This window comes from Amblyomma maculatum, chromosome 10 (assembly GCF_055883805.1).
Source record: "Amblyomma maculatum isolate TAMU_Amacu chromosome 10, ASM5588380v1, whole genome shotgun sequence".
Classification (NCBI taxonomy): domain Eukaryota; kingdom Metazoa; phylum Arthropoda; class Arachnida; order Ixodida; family Ixodidae; genus Amblyomma; species Amblyomma maculatum.
This window is the reverse complement of record NC_139353.1, coordinates 92,000,858-92,022,319: the sequence shown is the minus strand read 5'-3', so window position 1 is coordinate 92,022,319 and position 21,462 is coordinate 92,000,858. Positions and strand designations below refer to the sequence as shown.

The 21,462-nt window shown below is 44.6% G+C and overlaps 1 long non-coding RNA gene across 1 annotated transcript in view; it reads left to right on the top strand.

The window, feature by feature from the left end:
• LOC146177013 (uncharacterized) overlaps window positions 1-18,729 on the top strand; it is a 163,029-nt gene extending 144,300 nt beyond the window's left edge. The window contains exons 4-5 of the long non-coding RNA XR_014701600.1: window positions 17,649-17,812; window positions 18,399-18,729. This is a non-coding gene — a long non-coding RNA (uncharacterized LOC146177013). The remainder of the gene's footprint in view (window positions 1-17,648; window positions 17,813-18,398) is intronic.
• The last annotated feature ends 2,733 nt before the right edge of the window (window positions 18,730-21,462 follow it).

Genomic DNA, 21,462 nt, shown 5'->3' with positions numbered 1-21,462 from the left:
CATAGACGTGTAACCTGCAAAATTCAGTGTTTCTCAAAAAGTGTTGAGTCACAGGGATCCTATTTTGTGCCACTTTATGCGACCTGTAATGCGTTTCAATTGTTCTGAATCTCTACAATATTTGAATTTTTTATACTACACTCTCCAATGGGAAGAACCTCCATTAATGCTGTATCAGCGCCACTACACGGCTCAGAAGCAGACCACTGTTTCTACACGTTTGAAAAAGGCTGTGCATACATGGTTCGCATAGCGTTTACACTACCCTTTCCGCTAGAGCATGCGCTCATTACAAGCAACTCTCACTGGAGCTCATCTGATCTTCCAGTGTATCTTCATATATACGGAAGAAGAGCCTTCAAATCAAAACTGCAAAAAATAGCGTGGCATTTTGCTAGCGACAACAAACTTACACTCGACCATAACAGAAAAACGAAGCTGGCCATATAAATATTGTGAGCCTTCCACGGATCTTCTTTCATTTGTACATACCATAATCTTCTTCTTTCTTTTGTACATACCATCGTCATCGTCCCGCGGCGCCGGCTCTAGCACGCGCCTGGGTTCTCCATCAGATTAAAACGCTGGCACGGCGTACGTTGCCTTGCCGTCACGACTTTGGCGTCTCGACCTGGCCTTCTTTCACACGTGGTGGAGGTGAAATTTGATCCCCTTACTGCCTTGTGCCCTGCCTTTCGCTGGAGCTACGTTCCGGTCGCCGTTTGGCAACAACCACCATCGTTATGTCAACCGAGAGCAGTCCCGACCCGGCCGGACCCTCTACCTCGGCTACACCGCCGCCTCCCACTGTGCCCACACGACAACGCGACCCGCCGCTGTTCGCCGGTCGTCGCGACGAGGACGTGGATGACTGGCTTGACAATTATGAACGCTGCAGTGCCTACAATCGGTGGGATGACGCTTTAAAATTCCTCAATGTTTCCTTCTACCTGATTGAGGTCGCCAGGAATTGGTTTATCAACCGCGAGCCCCACACCACTAACTGGCCCACCTTCAAACAGCAGTTCCGCCAATACTTCGCCGACCCCGCAGTTCGGACTGAGATCGCGAGGAACAAGCTCGCTTCCCGTCGTCAAGGTCCCGATGAGTCGTATGCCTCTTACATAGAGGCCATACTTGCACTTTGCCGGCGTATTAGCCCCACCATGTCTGAACCTGAACGCGTGCACCATGTCATGAAAGGAATCAATTCTGTGGCTTATAACACCCTACTTGCCCAGAATCCATCAAGTGTTGATTCCATTATCACGACCTGTCAACGACTCGAACAGCTGCAGTCCTCCCGATTGCAGCCCGACTTCTCTACTGGCCCCCCCTCTACTGACTTTGATCTACGAACCCTAATTCGAGCGATAATCCGCGAAGAGCTCCAAGCCTTGAGCCCTTTCTGCCGGCACTGGCGTGATCACTCTTCTTCTAATGACGCCAGCCTCCGCACCATCATTAAAGAAGAATTGGCAACTATCACCCACCCTGTCGCACCTGACCCTCCTGCTGCACCTCGTACAGCGCCGACTTATGCTCACGTTGCTGCATCCCCTCCTCCTTTTGTTCCTCCCCCACAACAAGCACCGCCCTACAACCACATCAACGCCGTGACGACGGCTCAGCCGACGCCGCCCTATTACGCACCTTGGCGCCCCTCTCGCCCAGTGTGCTACTACTGTGGAATCAGAGGACATATTTCCCGCTTCTGTCGTCGACGTATTCAGAACGAGCGGCGTGGTTACGACACCTTCGAAAGTGACGTACCCGCATATTATCAGCGACGATCTGTTCACAGCCCACCTCGTCGATCCTCTCCACCACCGGTATCCTCGTCTGAACCAAGTGGCGCCCATGTTTCCCGACGCCGGTCCCTTTCCCCATACCGCCGCTCTGTTTCTCCACTACCACCAGCAACAACTGTTCCTGTCCGTCATTCGGAAAACTAAGCGATGCAGTTTCCGGAGGTGAAACTGCACTCTGCGAACTTACCAAAAGTCCTCCTCATCTCCCGTACAATATGATTTCCGTTTTAGCTGAAGGATTACCGGTCGAAGCTTTGATTGACACAGGGGCTGCAATTTCTGTTATTCGCGCTGATTTATGCCACCGTTTGCGGAAAGTAACGACACCATATGATGGACCTGAACTTCGTGGAGCAAATGACGTCCCTCTACATCCTTCAGCAAAGTGTACAGTTCGAATTGTCATAGACGGCGTCCGCCACCATGTGCAGTTTGCTGTGCTTTCACCGTGTGCGCATCAGATGATTTTCGGTTGGGATTTTTTGTCGACCGCGTCAGCGTTAATTTCTTGTGGCGACCGTGTCATTCATATGACAGACAGTGATTTTTCATCTGACATGTCTGAAGGACGTCATTCCCTCATTGCCGCAGTTGACACTGTATTGCCTCCACAGTGCGAAAAACTTGTTGCCGTTGTTTCGGAACACATCACTGACGGGGATGTACTTATCGCACCATCTCATCGTCATCTTGCACGTGGAATCGCCTTCCCAACAAGTCTTGTACGATTCCGCAGCGGCTCAGCGATAGTAGCTGCCACGAACACATCCCGTGAATCCATCGTCCTGAATGAAGGAACTTCCCTGCCATGCATAGTGGATGCTCACCCTAAGTCAATTATGGTGCTCACCGCCCCGCTACCTCAGCAACGTGATTCATCGCACGTCTCTCTTCCGATGCTGTCGAAGACAATCAGTCCGGACCTAACGCTGCACCAACGCAAAGAATTGCTGAAATTGCTTCAAGCCCATCAAGCCATTTTTGATGCCACTTCCCCTCCACTGGGACGGACTAGTGTTGCACACCACCGCATCATTACTGAAGGTAACTCGATCGTACGTCGACGACCTTATCGGGTTTCTCTCTCGGAACGAAAAGTAATCGAAGAAAATGTGAATGACATGCTCCGTCGCGATATTATTCGTCCATCAACAAGCCCATGGTCTTCCCCAGTAGTATTAGTTAAAAAAAAGGACGGATCGGTACGATTTTGTGTTCACTATAGCGCAATGAACAAAATTACCCGTAAAGATGTCTACCCGATGCCGCGAATAGATGACGCCCTTGACTCTCTCCAAGGCGCCGTATATTTCTCGACCTTGGATCTCCGCTCAGGTTATTGGCAAATACCAATGCATGAGGGCGACAAAGAGAAAACCGCTTTCGCAACTCCCGATGGACTTTACGAGTTTATTGTTATGCCCTTCGGCCTTTGTAACGCCCCGCAACATTTGAAAGAATGATCGATACTGTACTTCGTGGCCTCAAATGGAGAACCTGTTTATGTTACTTGGACGACATTGTTATCTTTTCGGCAACTTTTAACGACCATCTCACGCGCCTGAATGAAGTCCTGACGTGTCTTTCTTCGGCGGGCCTTCAGCTCAACACCAAGAAGTGCCACTTTGCACAAAAGGAAATTAAAATATTGGGACATCTGGTCAGCAGTGACGGCATTCGTTCAGACCCAGATAAAATCAGCGCGGTCTTGAACTTTCCTCGTCCGCAACGGACTGCAGATTTGCGCAGTTTCCTCGGCCTGGCGTCATATTTCCGGCGTTTCATAAGGCATTTTGCAACTATTGCTGCGCTACTTCATGAACTACTTAAAGCGCGCAGCTCTTTCGTGTGGACTGAACAGTGCAACACTGCTTTTACCGACCTAAAGCTCGCCCTCACATCAGATCCCGTTCTTGACCACTTCAGCGACAGCGCTCCTACCATCCTGCACACTGATGCCAGTGGTCACGGTCTTGGCGCTGTCCTTCTGCAGCGCGATGCAACTTCGCGTGAGAAAGTCATTGCCTTCGCCAGTCGGACCTTGACTCCAGCTGAGAAAAACTACACCATTGCCGAGCAGGAATGCCTTGCCGTCGTCTGGGCTGTTCAAAAGTTTCGCCCCTACCTCTATAGTCGGCACTTCACAGTTGTGACCGATCACCATGCTCTTTGCTGGTTCTCTTCACTGAAAAATTTAACAGGCCGACTCGGCCGCTGGATTCTACGCCTGCAAGAATATAATTTCGACGTCTTTTATAAATCGGGTCGCCAACACCAAGACCCCGACGCTCTTTCTCGCTGCCCACTTACGGAATCAGCCTGCTGTTTTTCTTCGCAACGAATTTCCACCTCTGACCACAGCCGAACATCTCTTCCCTCGACGCATATCACAACAGTTTCTTTTGACGATTCTGAGCACAAACACGCACTCCGCTCGCAGCAATTAGCTGATGCCTACTGTCGGCCCATCATCGACCGCCTTAACGGCGCTTCGAACCCGCCCAATGCTAGGCTTCGCCGACAGCTTCGCCATTTTGAAACTCTTGGCATACTACGCCGCTACGTATATTGCCCTGATGGAACTCGTTGGCTCCCTGTCGTGCCGCGTGCGCTTCGCCCACGTATACTGGCGGCTTTCCACGATGACGCTACTGCAGGTCACCTTGGTTTTGACAAAACATATGACCGCGTGAAAAGACGATTATTTTGGCCTGGCCTATCTTCTACCGTAGCTAAATACGTCGCTTCCTGCCATCTGTGCCAACGCCGCAAGCGGCCGACTTATTCGCCTGCTGGCCTCCTACAGCCTCTTCCATGTCCCGCCACGCCATTCGACGTAGTCGGCATCGACTTATATGGTCCCCTACCTCTCTCCGATGGGGGTAACCATTGGATTATAAGAGCCGTTGACCACCTTACACGCTACGCTGAAACAGCCCCTGTGCCGACTGGTTCTGCCGAAGAGGTAGCTAATTTTTTTTTGCGATCAATTGTCCTGCGTCATGGCGCTCCTCGGGTGCTTCTAACCGCGGGACGGCCTTCTTATCGACAGTCGTTGCCGAAATTCTTCATGCGTCATCCACTCTTCATAAGACAACCTCAAGCTACCATCCCCAGACTAACGGTCTTACTGAGCGATTTCATCGCACTCTATCCGATATGATATCCATGTATATCACACCGGATCACCGAAATTGGGACACTATTCTACCATTCGTCACATTCGCCTACAATACAGCAGTACAGCGGACTACCGGTTACTCTCCGTTTTTCCTTGTTTTTGGCCGTCCTCCCACTACAATGCTCGACACTTTCTTCTTCTCTACGCCCGACTTCTCCTGATCAGTACCAGCCCAGTTCTTATCCCGTGTGGCCAGATGCCGTCATATTGCCCGCCTCAACACAGAAGCGCGCCAGGAAGACCGCAAGAGTCGCTACGATTCTAGGCATCGTGCGGTCTCTTTTCGTCCCGGTGACGAAGTCCTGCTTTACACACCACTGCGCGCCCCGGGCCTTAGTGATAAATTTCAGCGTCGCTATCTTGGTCCCTACAAGATCATAAACCAAACTTCCCCCGTGAACTACCAAGTCACACCTGTTGATCCCCCAGCCGATCGACGCCACCGTGGTTCTGAAATTGTTCATGTCTCCCGCTTGAAGCCGTTTGTGCGCCGCGGTGCATCGGTTGGTTAGGAGCGGCCAGGCTGGCCGCTTCCGACCCCCCGGGATGATTGTGTGAGCCTTCCGCGGATCTTCTTTCATTTGTACATACCATAATCTTCTTCTCTCTTTTGTACATACCATCGTCATCGTCCCGCGGCGCCGGCTCCAGCACGCGCCTGGGTTCTCCATCAGATTAAAACGCTGACACGGCGTACCTTGCCTTGCCGTCACGACTTTGGCGTCTCGACCTGGCCTTCTTTCACAATATGCATAAATAGCCGCATATTGGATGACACTTCTTTCAGTTTTTACATTTAAAAAACACTTTCTCGGAAATGCATTAATTGGCGTCGGTGTGCTGGTGGCACGATGGGAAGCTAGCACGTGCGACACGAGGCGCATAATTGTCCTAATATATCTTTATGTAGCAAAACAAAAGCTACATGCCTTCTAAGGCGATTGCAAAACATCTCGCCCCAGTCAATTAGGTAGTTGTAGATTTGCCTGTAAAAAACTGCTGCATTTAAAGGTGCCGGACTTTGGTGTTTCCTTGTGACGGCCAGCAAAAAGGTTCAGTAACACCGATGTTTGGGCCAGTTGGCAATGTCGTCCTGTCGTGCGTGTTTTCTACCTGTCGGTGTTTTATTCGTGCTGCGAATGGGTTTCAAAAAGGTTCAGCCTGTCTAAAAAGCGAATGCTGAAATGAGAACGCGATTCCACACCCAATAATAACAAGGTGCGGAGCACAAAAGCTGCACCATATCAGAAAAATATACGCCTCAAATAGAACTTGTGATATAGTGGTTAGTGTCTCGGGCTGTGGGGCGAAACATCGTAGTCCGAATCCCGCCAAGATTGGTTGCATGTGGTCTATTTCTGATCTTTTTAAATGTGGTAGTAATAATTTGTTGCTGTGCAGATTTTTCCAAGTACGGGGCCTCGTTTTTCTCATAAACTATGGTCGACGACCGTAAACAAGAATCAAGAATCACAGCTCCACCCGCTTTCGCGTCGTTTATCTTTGTACGACAAACCAGTACATCGCGTGCAGTATCAAAATCGATATTACTATCCTCATTACGGCTGGTGAGAGTGTATTCGCCGTGCGCTTAACTTTTTATGTGTAATGTATGTTTTTGGTCAATTCTATTAATATAAAAATCCTGCATTCATCTTGCTTGACCACATTCAAAATCTTTTCTTTAGTGTTTTATTTCACTTTACTCGGCGCCTCTCTCACCAAAGCAGGATAACATGACGCATTTTACAAACCGGATAAAGCTGTATTCCTTAATTGATTCTCTATTCGCTTCAAAGCGTGAAAACATTTCCTTAGGTTTAACCCTGTTCAAGGTAGCCCACTGCTTTGTCGTGGCGAAGGGGCTTGCGAAACTCGATGAAGTCGTGAGCTCTGCTGTGTAGCGCCGCCCAAGATAGACAGGTCATGGCAGAACGTTCTTACAAAATGTGATTCACTGGAGAAGGTAATGGCAACCCACCCCAGTATTTCCTGCCAAGAAAACAATATGACCAGTCACAACAGCATTAATGATATGACGCCAGAAGATGAGCTCTCCAGTTTGGAAGGCGTCCCACATGTTACTCGGGATTAAAAAATGGCGATTCCTAGTAGCTCCAGGACGAATGAAGCGGCTGGGCTAAAGCCAAAAGGACGCTCAGTTGTGGAGGTGTCGGGAAGCGACCGGAAAGTCTGATGTTGCAAGGAGATATATCACATAGCAACATGAAATGTAAGATCTATGATGCAAGGTAAAGTGGATGTCGTCAAGGGAGAAATGAACAGATTGAACATTGATATCTTGGGTATAAGCGAGCTGAAGTGAACCGAAGTAATTTAATACCGGTGACCATTATATCTTTTATTGTGGGCACGAATCCAGGAGAAGGAATGGGGCCGCTCTCATAGTAAACAGAAGAAACGGGCAAAGCAGTGCTAAGGTACAACCTCAAAAACGACCGAATGATTTCACTTCGGATCCAAGGTCACCCTTTCAACATAACAGTTATCCAAGTCTATGCACCAACCACTACTGCTGAAGAAGCGGACGTTGAGAGATTTTATGCTTACTTGCAAGGGTTTTTAACCGCACTCTATCATCAGACGTCCTTTTTCTCATTCGACACTCGAATGGTAAGGTGGGGAGTAAAGAAGTATCCGGAATTACAGGCAAGTTCGGTCTTGGTGAGCCAAATGAAGTTGCGCAGAGGCTAGTAGAGTTTTGTCAAGAAAACAACCTGACAATAGCGAATACTCATTTTCAACACCCCAAGAGGCGCCTGTACACATGGACTTCACCGGATGGTCTGAACAGGAAAAAGATTAGTTATATTCTTTGCCGTCAGAGATGGAGAAGCGCTATACAAGCAGTAAAAACAAGGCCTGGGGCCAATTGTGGCACCGATCATCAGATTCTTGTTGCCAAATTTGAGCTTCGATTGAGGAAAACGCAGAAAACTAGAAGGCGTTTCAGGCATGATCTGGTCAAAATCCATCAGAATATGCTGTGGAAGTGAGGAATCGATTTGAAGAATTCGATCTAGGAGACTGAAGAGATGTGGACTGGTGTTCGTGGTATAATAGAAGAAGTTGCTAATGAAGTAGTGCTAAAGCAAAACAAATGCAAGAAAGCAAACTGGTTGTCTGAAGAAGCTTTGCAAATAACTGAGGAAAGGAGGATGGCAAAAGTATGGGGGAAAGAGAAAGATACAAGGTTCTTAATGCGGATTTTCGGAAACTAGCAAGAAGAGATAGGAAGGCCTTCCTGAACATACAGTGCCAAGCAGTTGAGGACAACAGCCAATTGAGGAACACAATAGCTCTGTATAAGACAATCAAATATATCAAAGGAAGCTTCTGTTTTAAGCTGGGCGTGATAAAGGACAAACGAGGCGAGGACCTCACTGAAGCCTCGGAGATAAAGAAAAGGTGGCAGAAATACACAGAACTGTACAAGAAGGACCCGAATGTGCAAACCCAATGTAAGACGGTTGTGATTACTGATTTCGAGCCGGGTATCCTGAAGAGTGAAGTTGAATGGGCCTTAGTCAGCTTTGCTAAGAACAAAGCTAGCGGAATTGATGGGATTCCAGCTGAGTTGCTTCAAAACCTCAACCATGACGACGCTGTTAAGTTCTGTATACATTATGTCAGCAAATTTGGACACCCCTGCAGTGGCCACAGGATTGGAGGAGGTCAGTTTACATCACCATTCCAAAGAAAGCAGTTCCAAATATTGTTCCAACTACCGAACGATCGCGCTTATTTGGCATACTAGCAAGGTGATGTTGAAAATCCTCCAAGGTACGTACGCTGGAGCAGTATGTGGATAGGGAGCTTGCGGACGTGCAAGCTGGGTTTCGCAAAGGCAGAGGGACCAGATTGCCAAGCTTCGCTGGATCATCGAAAAGGCAAGAGAGTTCCAGAAACCCATCTCCTTCTGTTTTATTGGTTATGCGAAATCATTTTACTACGTAGATCACAGCAGATATTGGCAAGCTCTCCAAGAGGTGGGAGTTCCAGTTCACCTCATCTCTCTCCTCAGGAACCTGAATGAAGGGCAAGAGGCTACAGTCCGAACTGGGCATGGTCCTACTGATTGGTTTCCAATTGAGAAAGGAGTGAGACAAGGCTGCATACTGTCGCCCTGCCTATTTAACACATATGCTGATTGCATCATGAGGAAGGCCGGTTTGGACGAGTCTTCAGCTGGAGTGAAGATTGCTGGGAAGCGTATCAACAACCTTAGATATGCGGATGATACCACTTTAATGGCAGAAAGTGAAGTGGAACTCGAGACCTCTGATGCGCGGACAAGACGAGAGTGAGATGTTTGGGCTCAAACTGAATAATTAAAAGACAAAGATCATGGCGTTTTGCCCTATCAATTCCTGGAGCATCAAGGGACAAGAAGTGGAAGCTGTGACAGATTTTCTCTTCTTGGGCACCAAGATTATCCCAGAAAGTGACTGCAGTCATGAAATTAGTAGACGCCTGCTCCTGGGAAAGAGAGACATGGCTAGCCTTGACCGCCTAGTGAAGAGCAGAGACATTACACTGCCAATCAAGATCCGTATAACTCGTGCTATAGCCTTTCCAGTTATGTTGTATGGATGCGAGAGTTGGACAGTGAAAAAGGCTTACCGACGAAGAATTGACGCCTTTCAATTGTGGTGCTGGCGGACACTCTTGAGTTCCTTGGACGGCCGGACGATCAAATCAGTCGATATTGTCGACCATAAACCCTGACTGCTCATTGGAGTGTCAAATTCCAAAGTTAAAGCTCAGCTACTTTGGTCATCTGATGAGAAGAGGGGAGTCGCTGGAGAAATATTTTATGTTGGGAAAGGTTGAGGGTCACTGGAGAAGGGGTAGACAGCGAACGCTATAGTTAGATGGCATCCTCGAGGCGCTGCAGATAAAGTTAAGTGATGTTAGGAAGATAATGAGAGACCGGAAAGCGTGGCGTGATAGGTTCCATAGGGTCACGAAGAGTCGACACGACTGAACGACTGAACTGAAGGTAGCTATGTGAAGTCATGTCATCGTTTTTATTATATTTTTTGTAAGCATGTGTTTATCATGAGCAGTCGTGCATTTTCAGTTATTAAATATCTCAGGGTATGGAGACGAGGACACTACAACTAGAAAAGAGAATACGTGAGGCCGTATCTGCCCCAAAAGTCACCTGGTGGTACACGATAGTTGGTGTCATAGTTAAGCTATATGCCGTACTATCTTCTGGCTCGTTGAAAGGGAAGCTGCCTGCTTGGGTGACCTTAGCTGAAATTTTGTTAGTGAACCTTTAGCTTCAAAAATAACCGACGAGTAGAAAGTTCGGCCACGTACATGTTGAGCGTTGTTTTTTCCGTTCACTCTCAGCCTGCTTACATTCAGAGCTATTATTCGTAATACTGTTACTAATATAACGCCATTTTTGTTGCCTGCTAATTTGAGATGCGCGATAGTGAAACGGTGGTGTAAAATAAATTGCCTTGAGCAATTTTGAGAAATAAATCAGGCATTGGAAACGTTGAGACTATATGGACAAGGGTTCAGCTTGGCTCAGCGGGCGAACTTAAGTAAAATTTACATTTACATTTAGGATTGTGAGTTTTCGTTAGCATGGCTAGAGCGCTTTTTTGAATAAAAAATATTGAGGAGGCTTGACCGCCGAGTACTTTTCTTTTATAAAGGCGGAAGCCTTACTTCACTATGCTCGAGAATTCGTCAGAGCAAATTGGAAGCAAAATGGTCGACGTGGCTTACGTCGTGCCGTAAAGAGCTATAAATAAATACCTTTTGCGTGAGATTCAGGGTCACTCAATGTCACCGAACATAAATGTGAGGGATTTGTAGTAATGTTTTGATTAATAAGAGCCAATAAACTCGATTAGGCGCCCAAATTGTCAAGGACGTCGGAGTAGCAGGGGGTACACGCAAACAGGCAGAGACGCCAGAGTTGTACCTTAGTCGTCGACATTAATGAAAAATAGCAAAACCGACTAATAAATAGCTGGAATAGACTATACCCAGTCGAAAAAAACTACAGAACTATGTCAAAAATACGACAAAATATCCTGTAGTTCTGTCGTAACCATCAGATTTTTCTGCAGTACTTTTCTGTAGTTCCGTAGTTTTTCTGTAGTATATTTCTGCTGTCTGTAGTTTTGTAGCACTTTTTTTGTTGTAACAACAGAAATTTCTGATGTTACTACAGAATGTTCTCTTGTCACAACAGCTTTCCCGTCAAAAACCGCGCAGAAATTCTGTCGTAACATCAGAAAATATTTTGTAGTTTTTTCCGACTGGGTAATAATTGATATAGTAACATAAAATTATTAGTAGACAATTATTCACACAAAAATGTCAGAAAAACATGTCATAAAAAGATTGACATGATAAAGAGACGACAATGCACTGAAGAGACACACAAACGTAGAGAAAGGCGTCAACATCCAACTGCAGAAAAGGGCTTCACTCGTGGCGACGTCACGCCAGCGAGGCTGTAATTGTGACCGACCCTGTTGAGGCAATGTCGTATCCTAGCCCAAGCATGATTTAGAACGTCACGTTACTATGAGAGCGCCGCGCGATATGACAGACATCGTAATGCCAATCAAACACTTGAATGAGCTACGTAATGAAGGCGCGCCAAGCAACACCATACGACGGCAGCGTGGGTGTACCGTCAAATTTCACACGTGCACGAGAAGTGTGACATATACTGCGCGTTTTCTTTCCTGAAAACGATATATATATATATATATATATATATATATATATATATATATATATATATATATATATATATATATATATAGCAATGCGTTCCATCCATCCCATCCATCCCATGGAACGTGGGAGCCGTGGCGATTTGCAGCTACGGATAGCGGCCTACCCAGCACAAGTTGCTGATTTGCGTTGATTTGCTCTGAAAATGCTCGTGTGGGATCTGTTTTGCTGCCCTGTTTTTGTCGCAGACCGTATGCAAGAGATAAGTGTGGTTTGCAGTGACTGAGCCATACCGCGACACCGAAATGTAAAAACCACTGTTACGCGGGGCTACATTTACGTGAAGGAAGGTCGTTGTTGTCTTTGGCGTTTCCTAAAGTGGAAATGGACGGAAAGAGTAGGAAAACCTCAACGGACTACAGATCACGGAGCCGACGAGGATGGCGCGAGCCCATTGTGCGAGCTCTATTTTGAGCAGCGCGTTATGTGCTCAGTGTTTAGTACACATCATCCAAAAAAGAGGTGGGCATAACAAAGAGGAGAGACTAACAAATTACTGTGACCTAGGAATCCTCCTTTATATATCCAGTGAGTTGTACGGCTGCATGAAAAAGCCCGAGAATCTCATCACGGACCGAATTCATGCTTCTGTCAGAGCGAGCTATACTTTGGCAACCTAATGGATACGCTAGCTTCCAGCTGATCAGAGCAGACTTTGGCTCGAAATCTTTTGCGATGCACACCACCTCACAGCTGAAATAATGAGTTTTTATGGCTTCACTCGAGGGGAATGAACTTAACTGACTTAACAGTGAGCAACAGAGGACTAAGCAGCTCAAGTTGCACTCTTGTGTATGAAGGGGTGCATGAATCAATTTATTGATATTGCAGTTCAGTTCTCGAAATTAAAAGCTTCATCTCAGCAACAGCCTTGTTAGTTCATTTTGTTCTGAAGTATATTACATATACATGACACAATTGTAACCGAATGGTGGGTAACAAACGCAGGGAATATAGCCATGTGTCATTTACACCACACTAGTGCTAGGATAGGCCTTGACGTAACGATGGGTGTCACCAAGGCAACCACGCTGGCGTGACGCCACCACGAATGCAGACCTTTTTTACATCGCGTTTCTACATGTTTTTCGACATCTTTAGCTGCTAGACTTTAATTTGGAGATTGTTTCGAGTATCGTGCGCAGAGCACGTACGCATTCGCAGTAATCAGGTTAAGAAATACTGTACTGTGATAGTCAGCACTTCAGCCATCGACATGCACCAGTGCGTTGTGCGAAGAAGACAAAGAAGAAGTACGCTGGGCTCTCCGTTTCAAGGTCGTCTCTTCACAGCTCTCCATTTGAGCGTCAATAAACGCCCCATTACAATACGTATACATAATTAACTTTAATGAATTAACTAATTAGTCCACATTGTTGAAATTGCGCACACAAATACATTTGTTTACCCTCTACCATATACAATTAGATTTTTGCTGCTAACATTTTACTGAACGACGCAAGGCCTGCTGACACGCTTTTCCTCCATTTTGATGTGATGAGAAACTTGGACGATGGTTCAGTAAAGCTTTCGCCTTAATAAAGCCGCAAACATCCAATCCTGGTGCTTTGGTTTGTGGGGTCTGTAAAATAGCTCTGGTTGTTACATATGCAAGAAGTGTAGAAAGGAGAATAAAAGACGCGAAGGAAGGATTCAAATATTTGGTACTGAATAACTCAGTTTGCAAACATCTCTGAAAAAATTTCGGCTCGTGATAATTGTACGACGGCATGCTCTCATATGCTAGTCAAAGCGAAGCAGAATAGGACAGCAGTTCCCAGCCCCTTAACGGCAACTTTGCACATGCCATAATGAGATCTTCTAAGTCTAAAATACGTAATAGTATACAACAACTGTAATGTGATTGTACAGGAGCGGACACAAGAAAACGGAGCACGCTTTTCTATTAAAATTAAAATCATCCTTTCTGCACTGTAGATAAGAAAACAATTATTTTCCAGGTTAAAGGGCACTGGCGCTTACTACCGGCTCGCACGTAACATAACAGCCAGTTTCAATTATGCAACGCGTGAAACATTTTAGAACCAAATCGCGTGCTCTGTTTACTTTTGTCCTCATGGGTACATTTGCTTTTGTAAACAGTGACCAAAACAGAATATGGCGAAATGAGATTTACGGTTTTTTGCATATAGAGCTGTGTTTGGTATTGACAATTATTATGCCAGGAGGTCAGTGTCTCTAAGCCTCGTAAAAAACATGATTGAAATCCCGACATTATATCAAAAATCAATATTTTACTGACAGCAATTGTTAAGGATATTTGAGGTAGAAGGTAGTATGGCGAGAGAAATGAATAGACATGACAATACGAACGTCCTCCTCGAATACATTTGCATCGGTGTTATTTTCTTTTGTACAATATATTCTCAGGACGATTCCGACATTTCCAAAACGTGGAATTTGAGCGCAGCTGTTTAGTTTTTTAACAAAGTGAAATAGTACGCGAGGGAAAAGAGCAGTTTTGTGGCCTCAGGTAGACAGAGGCAATTAGGGCGTTTGTTGATGCTGGCCTCATTGAGGCTCGCACTCTGCCTGTGGAGGGTCGTGTCGGCCAACGCATCGCGGTACCACCCCACATTGTAGCTTTAAGATGCACTAGCCAAAAACACTTGTGGATAAATAACATTAATACAACAAATGATAGCCCAATATCAAAGAAAGTACAGCTTTTAACTAATTTTTCAACTAAGCACCCTAAAACTGTTCCAGTGAGCCACTTCAGTGAAATGTATGAGCCAGGCGTCAGGCCGATTATATTTTTAACGCGCTAGATTTGCGTACTAGTCTGCAATCAGTGCGTCGTGTGTGGTCCCAACCACCTCGCCCAATGTCGAAGCTGCGGCATGGCGTCTACTCAGACTGTCACCTTTCCTAAACTGCACCACACACTTCTACTCCGCCGTCTGTCCAGAAATATGATCAAGCTGCCAACAACAGCATGCTATATTATACCATCCACTTTGGGCCTCCACATCGCTAGCTGGCGGCACACCACATACAACTCTCCACAACACCTAATGTGCTGAAGATGCGTTAGACAACAAGGAACGGACCGGGCAGGCTGAAAGATTCGCGGTGGAAATAGAGCTGTGTACTGACTGCTCAGATTTCTTCCTGGGACCACTCTGACAGCAAGAACCAGCAAGACCATACGACAGTTGAGCCGGTCAGCCTGCAGAATCACGGTGGCACATGCAGACCGCTTCACTCAAAAATAAGCGGGTAATACGCAATAAATATGTGCCTCTCCTCCATCTCTTTTCCCTCATTCTGCCAGCTGCACCATTCTGGGAGAAGCGAGAAGTTCGCAAGGAGAGATATGGCTAGTGTTGGGCTAAGCAGAGCAAATGAATCCTACGGAGGTGCTGAAAGATACGCTTCGTTTGCCATAGCTTGAAAGCAATGTAGTGTGATCTGCCGTGCCAGCTGGTTCTAATCCATTTGTACCAACAGCGTGAAAACGGGCAGAAAAAAGCATACTTTTAATTATCATGCTCGCTCTGCTGACACATATGGAGCGCATTATTTATCGTCAAACCCAACCATTCTGTGCGATGTTTTGCCACTTCGAAAAGAAAGCACCGTACATTGCATGTTAACCTCCTAAATTTTTGGCCTGAGCTTCCTCATTAGCTTTAAAGTGTCCTTTAGGTTACAAAAAAAAAAAATAGTGAGCAACCCATGGCGTTTGACATACCAAGCTGCCTCGAGATGAATTTTCTCGTTCCTCTTAATTTACTTACAAATATAGAATATAACTACAAAAATGCTTTATTCGCTTTTTATCGGGTTGACGCAATGTACCCTTTAGCTTTAAAAATTAGTCACTATGTAAATTCGAGCTTTCGTCGACAATTTCCACAATATGGTAACGTTCAAACCGCACCGCGATGGAAGCAAGGGGATGACACTCGACTGGTATTTATGAACCGGGTTCCAGCCCGGCCACTGCGGCCGGTTTTCGACGGAGGCGCGCAAACGTGTACTCTAAATTTTATTGAATATACAAGATTTACATATTTCCTGAAGCCCTCCACTACGGCGTTCCTATGGGCTTCGCCACTTTGGAATAATAAATCATATAAGTCAACTAAACCGATCCCTTAATCAATGTGCCCTATTCAGCCTGATCCATATGCCTGATACTTCGAACTCTGGATTGTTATTCTCACTTTCAGATGCGCCAGATTTGTCGAGCATTACATTCCATCGGCTAATTCATGTTCGCACTTTCTTGAGCCTAGCCTAGGCAGTGATCGTTTTAAGCGTTTGCTATAGTGAAAGCGATAGGTTATAGAGCTCGTTAGGGCGAAAAGCCCTCAGCGGCGTATTTTTACCAGTAGCAGTTGCAGCTGTTGGTGTCGGTATCCACGTGCCAGAAAATAAGAGGGAGTAAACGAAATTAAACAATAGAATTTAGCTAAACGGAGTTCAATTGTGTAAACGTGCTCAGAATGAAACCTGTATGCTTTATGATGCTAATGAAGGGTATTTGGTGTTTGTAATTGATTAATGATTTGAAATATTTAAATAAAGCAGGAAAATACGAATAAGTAAGCTTCAAAGGCGTCAAATTCTCACATTTAGTAGTAGATGCAAGATGGTACCAGAGTCCTTCGAAGGATTTAATAGTGCCAATTAAAAAAAATTAGTCTATAATTTACGAGTTAAATGATGTAACATTTATTTAAGAGAATTTGAAAAATAGGGTTCAAGCTGGTCAAAAAACTCAGAGAAAGAGTAAGTATTTAATGGTGATCATGAAGATACTGTACTGTAGATTGATTTATTTTGGTTTGGTTTTGTGAGGTTTAACGTCCCAAAGTAACTCAGGCTATGACATACACCGTAGTGGAGGACTCCAGAAATTTCGAATACCTGGGGTTGTTTGACGTGGACTGACATCGCACAGCACATGTACTGTAGATAGGTAACTGCTAATTTATATTATTCAATGAAACAAAGGAAAAAGGAAAGTGGGTTCAAAGATGCCAGAAAGCTCAGAATGAAACGCTAATGGTTGATGAAGTTTTTTGAAGAAATTTTGGAGCATAGAAACATATAAAAATGAAAATACGTCAAACGTTCAATAACAACTCAGGATTGAAAGGCAATGCTTACTGATTGTCAGTCTATAAAAAAATTAAACAAAATGAAAGTTCAGAATGTATCACGTTCAAGAATCGAAAAAGTGAACGACATCGTCCATGTGTGAAATACAATCGCGCGATAACGTAATTTTGTTATATTTGTTTGCGCATTGAACATCAAAAACGTTTGTATGTGCTAGACATGCTATGAAAGAGAAATTGAATGCTAAACATTGCATTTATGATTTATGTTAGGGAGAGCTGTAATTGCGATAAAATGAAGCCAACAACTTTTCGAAGTAATTTCACGTTGAAACAGCGCTTGCACATAAAACTTTATTCGGCACATTTTTGATATCGTCCTGATTTACCAAGACGGCGACTGATTAAACTATTGAAACTCAGAACACGGTTCTAATAAAAAGAGCCAGTTCATAGCAAGCTTGAACACAATGACTTTTGGAACCTAAGCTGAGTACCAAAAAGCGCCAGCGCACACAAGAGATCACGAAAGAACAGCCCATGCGCTCCGTTAGCGCTCATCATTTCCAACAATGCTACATCAACTAACCCGTGTGCATTATAGGACGAGTTTTGGGTGATGGCCTAAGGTCTGACATTCTCGCTTTTATAAAAATTTGACACGATGCAGACGTGCGATCACAATTACAATGCGAAATACGAGATACATTAACCTTTCTGTTTCTACCTTTCTTGCTTGATTTTTTATGGATGTTTTCTCTTTTATAGAGTTGAACGTCCTAAAGCAATTCAGGCCTCGAGGGACGTCGTATCCGTCAGCTCCGGAAATGTCGACGACCTGGAGTTGTTTGACATGCACTGCCATAGCGCAGCACACGGGCAGCTGCATTTCTAAGCATAAGCTCCATAAACTGATCGCCATTTGTCGCATGGTGCGTGGCAGCGCAATGTTGCTTTGCATTCACCCTATTGGCCATTTCCTCGCCTCTGGCAAATCTGCTTTTGAAACCACTACAGATAGGATAACTTGTACTAAACTGTTGTCCAACCAACTTACTTTTTCAGGTACGCTTGGCTAAGCGAAGGAAGCCCTAGTGTTAGATAAATTCATATGACTGCTGTTGTTCCAACATTGCATGTTTTTATGAATATTTCGAAGCGCTTGAGTAGGAACCCCTTTTACTTGAGACACCTACTTGACTAAATAGTGAACGTGGTTTTGTGTATTGTGGTTCCTTCTGAAGTCAGGCAATAAAGAAAAAAAAGTGAGCGTTAGGATTAACGAAAGGCGAGCCCGTTTCAAAACTATTTCACTGCTGGTCGGTTAAGTTAAATCAGGAACACCGAGGGGAAGATTTCATTGTGTAGGTGTTGTTGTTGCAAATGTAGGAAGAACGAAAACAAAATGCACGTCCCTGCAACTGTCTCCGTAGCGTAATTCCATTTCCTCAAAGGTAGGCTCCTGCAAATTCTTTCTCCTCACTATTTGCCTATAATATTTCCGCTGTCTGTCGCCAGGTGACTCTCCTCAGAGGACAATAACGTTGAGAGGACGGAATCCCACGTTTCTGTACCTGAGCCACTTCACTGCCTCTTGCGGACAGAGAAAAGAACATGCAGGAAAGAAAATGAAGAAATAAGAAAGACGCGTGTCACAAAAGCCGTCGTTCGCATTCGCAGGCGAGTGCAATGACTGCCCACAGCAGGTACAACCACCGGTGGCAGGCTACTGCCAGCCAGTCTCGGCCTTGAAGGGCCAGGAGCAAACCCGGTCCAAAAGGTTCCTCAATGTGTCAATCCTCGTCAGCCACATGAGAATAAAAAAGACGCTACTTGTTACGCCCTTGCAAAAGACATCATGATTGTCTTTCTTGTTTTCATTGTTTAATGCGTAATATATTGTGTGTTTTTCCAGTGAAGTGCACTACGGCAAGTCTCGCTCTTACAAAGCCGCGCTACAAAGAAACGCGTTCTGAAGTGGACAGTTTTTCATCTTTCGCTTTTGAGGCAATGTGCACTGGATCGTGAACTGCCGAAAAGCCCATTAGGGCGAAATATATCTGCCCGGAAAGATGGGCACGTTTCGAAGAGCGGCTGGTGAGTGCTTAGTAGAAAGAGCGGAATGCGGTGAGAATTTTTGCTGTCTGCCTCAAATTTGAACACGTATTTAAATGCTGAAAGCCATTGAGCGCTGGCAGGAAAAATGCGGCGCCAAAACTTTCTTGCAACGACTAGCCAAGCGTCGGCCATTTTTTCCTGAAGGTTCCAGGCTCCATTACATGCAAGTGGAAATGGCTCCGTTCTAACAGTTCTTAACTATACTGATGGAGTGACATCTTTTAGGAAGCGTTGTTTGCGATGTAGGCAAACGGAAACAAATACGCAACGAAATGTCTAATAATAAATTCAAGAAATATTGGAAGTTTAGAGTAACGGGAATAATATATGTAATAAGTTGCGATAAGTTTAGAAATGAACATGGGATCATGTGTGGTACAGAGAAGCGAGCGACGCGATTCGCTGTCTTCTGCTGATTTGCCGTGGAGGAGTTAAAATTGCAGTTTCCTTGACTTAGAAAATATCACAGATGCATTTTCTGTAAACGCCTACCAGCTATAACAGAATGTTTGGAGAATTCGTCACACAGTTGACGAGAAAAATGATGGGTCAATTTGTATTCAGAGCTTCACAGTGAAATTTTATGTTCTACTCTGCTCATTCAAACCATAACGGTACATTTACTGACTTCTTTTAAGGAAGGTGCCAGAGTACATTTGTTTTAAGGGTACATGGTAGGCCTATTCCTCTCATACATTTTAGACTATGTTTGTAACCCTTTTTCTTGGGATGGGCAGGGGATGGAATATTCATCTTGACATAATTGTAATCAACAATCTGAGGTAGTGATACCAAACTAGGAATTTTGTTTGCAGATTAATAAATTTTTCTTTTTTTGTTATGTGTACCAAATTACTATGTCTGGCGATACGGCACTTGGGCTGAGACGAACACATAATCAAGATCATGATACGCTTCTGTCACACATGGCGGATCATCTAAATCTGTTCACCTCCACCATTTTGCTGTACATATTTGTTTCCACGGTTTACAGGGCCTATAGTTGGTAATTTTGCTTGACATTTTCTTAGCAGTAATGTCTGTTACCTACTTTGCCATTTTTATTCGCAATTCGAACTTTCGCTGGAGCATATAATGTTTATCAGAGAGACATGAACGGTAGGGTAATGCAGCCGAGTTGTGGAGCATGCATCTAAGCAGTGAAAAACAGTACCAACTCATTTTAGACAAGATGTGCAATTTCTTGACGTATGACATGGTTCAGCGCACAGATGGTTTTGTTTTATTTTTCGGTTATTATATACCAAACCCTAATTACAATTTACATTGTTTATTTCAGTATAAAGATACGAAGAGTTCCCAGCATGGCGTCATACCTTGCTCATGAATTGCAATAAAGCGAGTAAACAACCCAGCTCATGTTATGGCTTGACCAACGATGCAATCCTTATTTACTTTCTCGTTAACGCGCATTTTATTCAAGTGTTTTCTTTTCACTGCGGAACAACATAAAATGATGTATGATGAACGACTAGGCAGGAGTAGGCACGAGCTGGTTTACATTAATGCAAAAATAGTACAGCGCATATTCTCGCTGCGATCAATCAACACATTCTATATTCTGCTCGACCAAACAACAATCTAGCCATGTTATAGTAGGCTAATAAGTGCGTAAATATATTGCGGCATAAAAGAGCGACATCCATTTTTTTGTTCTTTTAAGCCTCATTATATTTATCATTCACAAGCACTTATCTGACAGAAATGTTGATTGGTTGAGCAGAACATAGAATGTGGTGACTTATCACAGCTATACGATGTACGGTAATACTTTTGCATTAATGCAAACCACCTAGTGTTTGCTCCTGGCAAACCGGTGGTCGTGCACAATTTTCTGTTCAAGGCTAGAAAGGTAACATGAAATCAAAATGCGTCCCTTCCATAGTTTCCGAATTAGTTGACCCTGAAATGAACATAATTTCAGTGGTGCGGAATCGACCCCACTATTCGAAAAGTGCTCAACATGTGGTCAACACTGCACCTTCCAAGATGTCGACAGTTACCGACAGAGTTTGAACAGCGCATGTTGACACATCTGGTCCGAATTTTCATAAAGATCCAACATGTAATTTTGTAATGAAAAACCGCCGATTAGTCGTCCTGGACCTTTATATTTGATGTGTCAGGCATCTAGCGCCTTACTTTCAGTCGAGTGCAGGTTTTGAATGGAGGCGAAAAACGTTGAAATCTCAAATTATTTCGGCTAAAAATATCTTAGAAAAAGTAAGGAGTAACATATTTTAAATTCCATAAAGTTAAGTGACCAGGTTTCTAGAAAATGTGGGATCATTGTTATTCACGCCAGACCTGGGTGCTAACCACTGCAGGCATGACTATGGCAAGTAGTAGTAGGCAAGTAAAATGGACGGTTATAAACAAAATTAGCAAAATAACAATGTGCGAATAGGGCAAAAGCGACATATAATCGCCCTCGAGGCGCTTT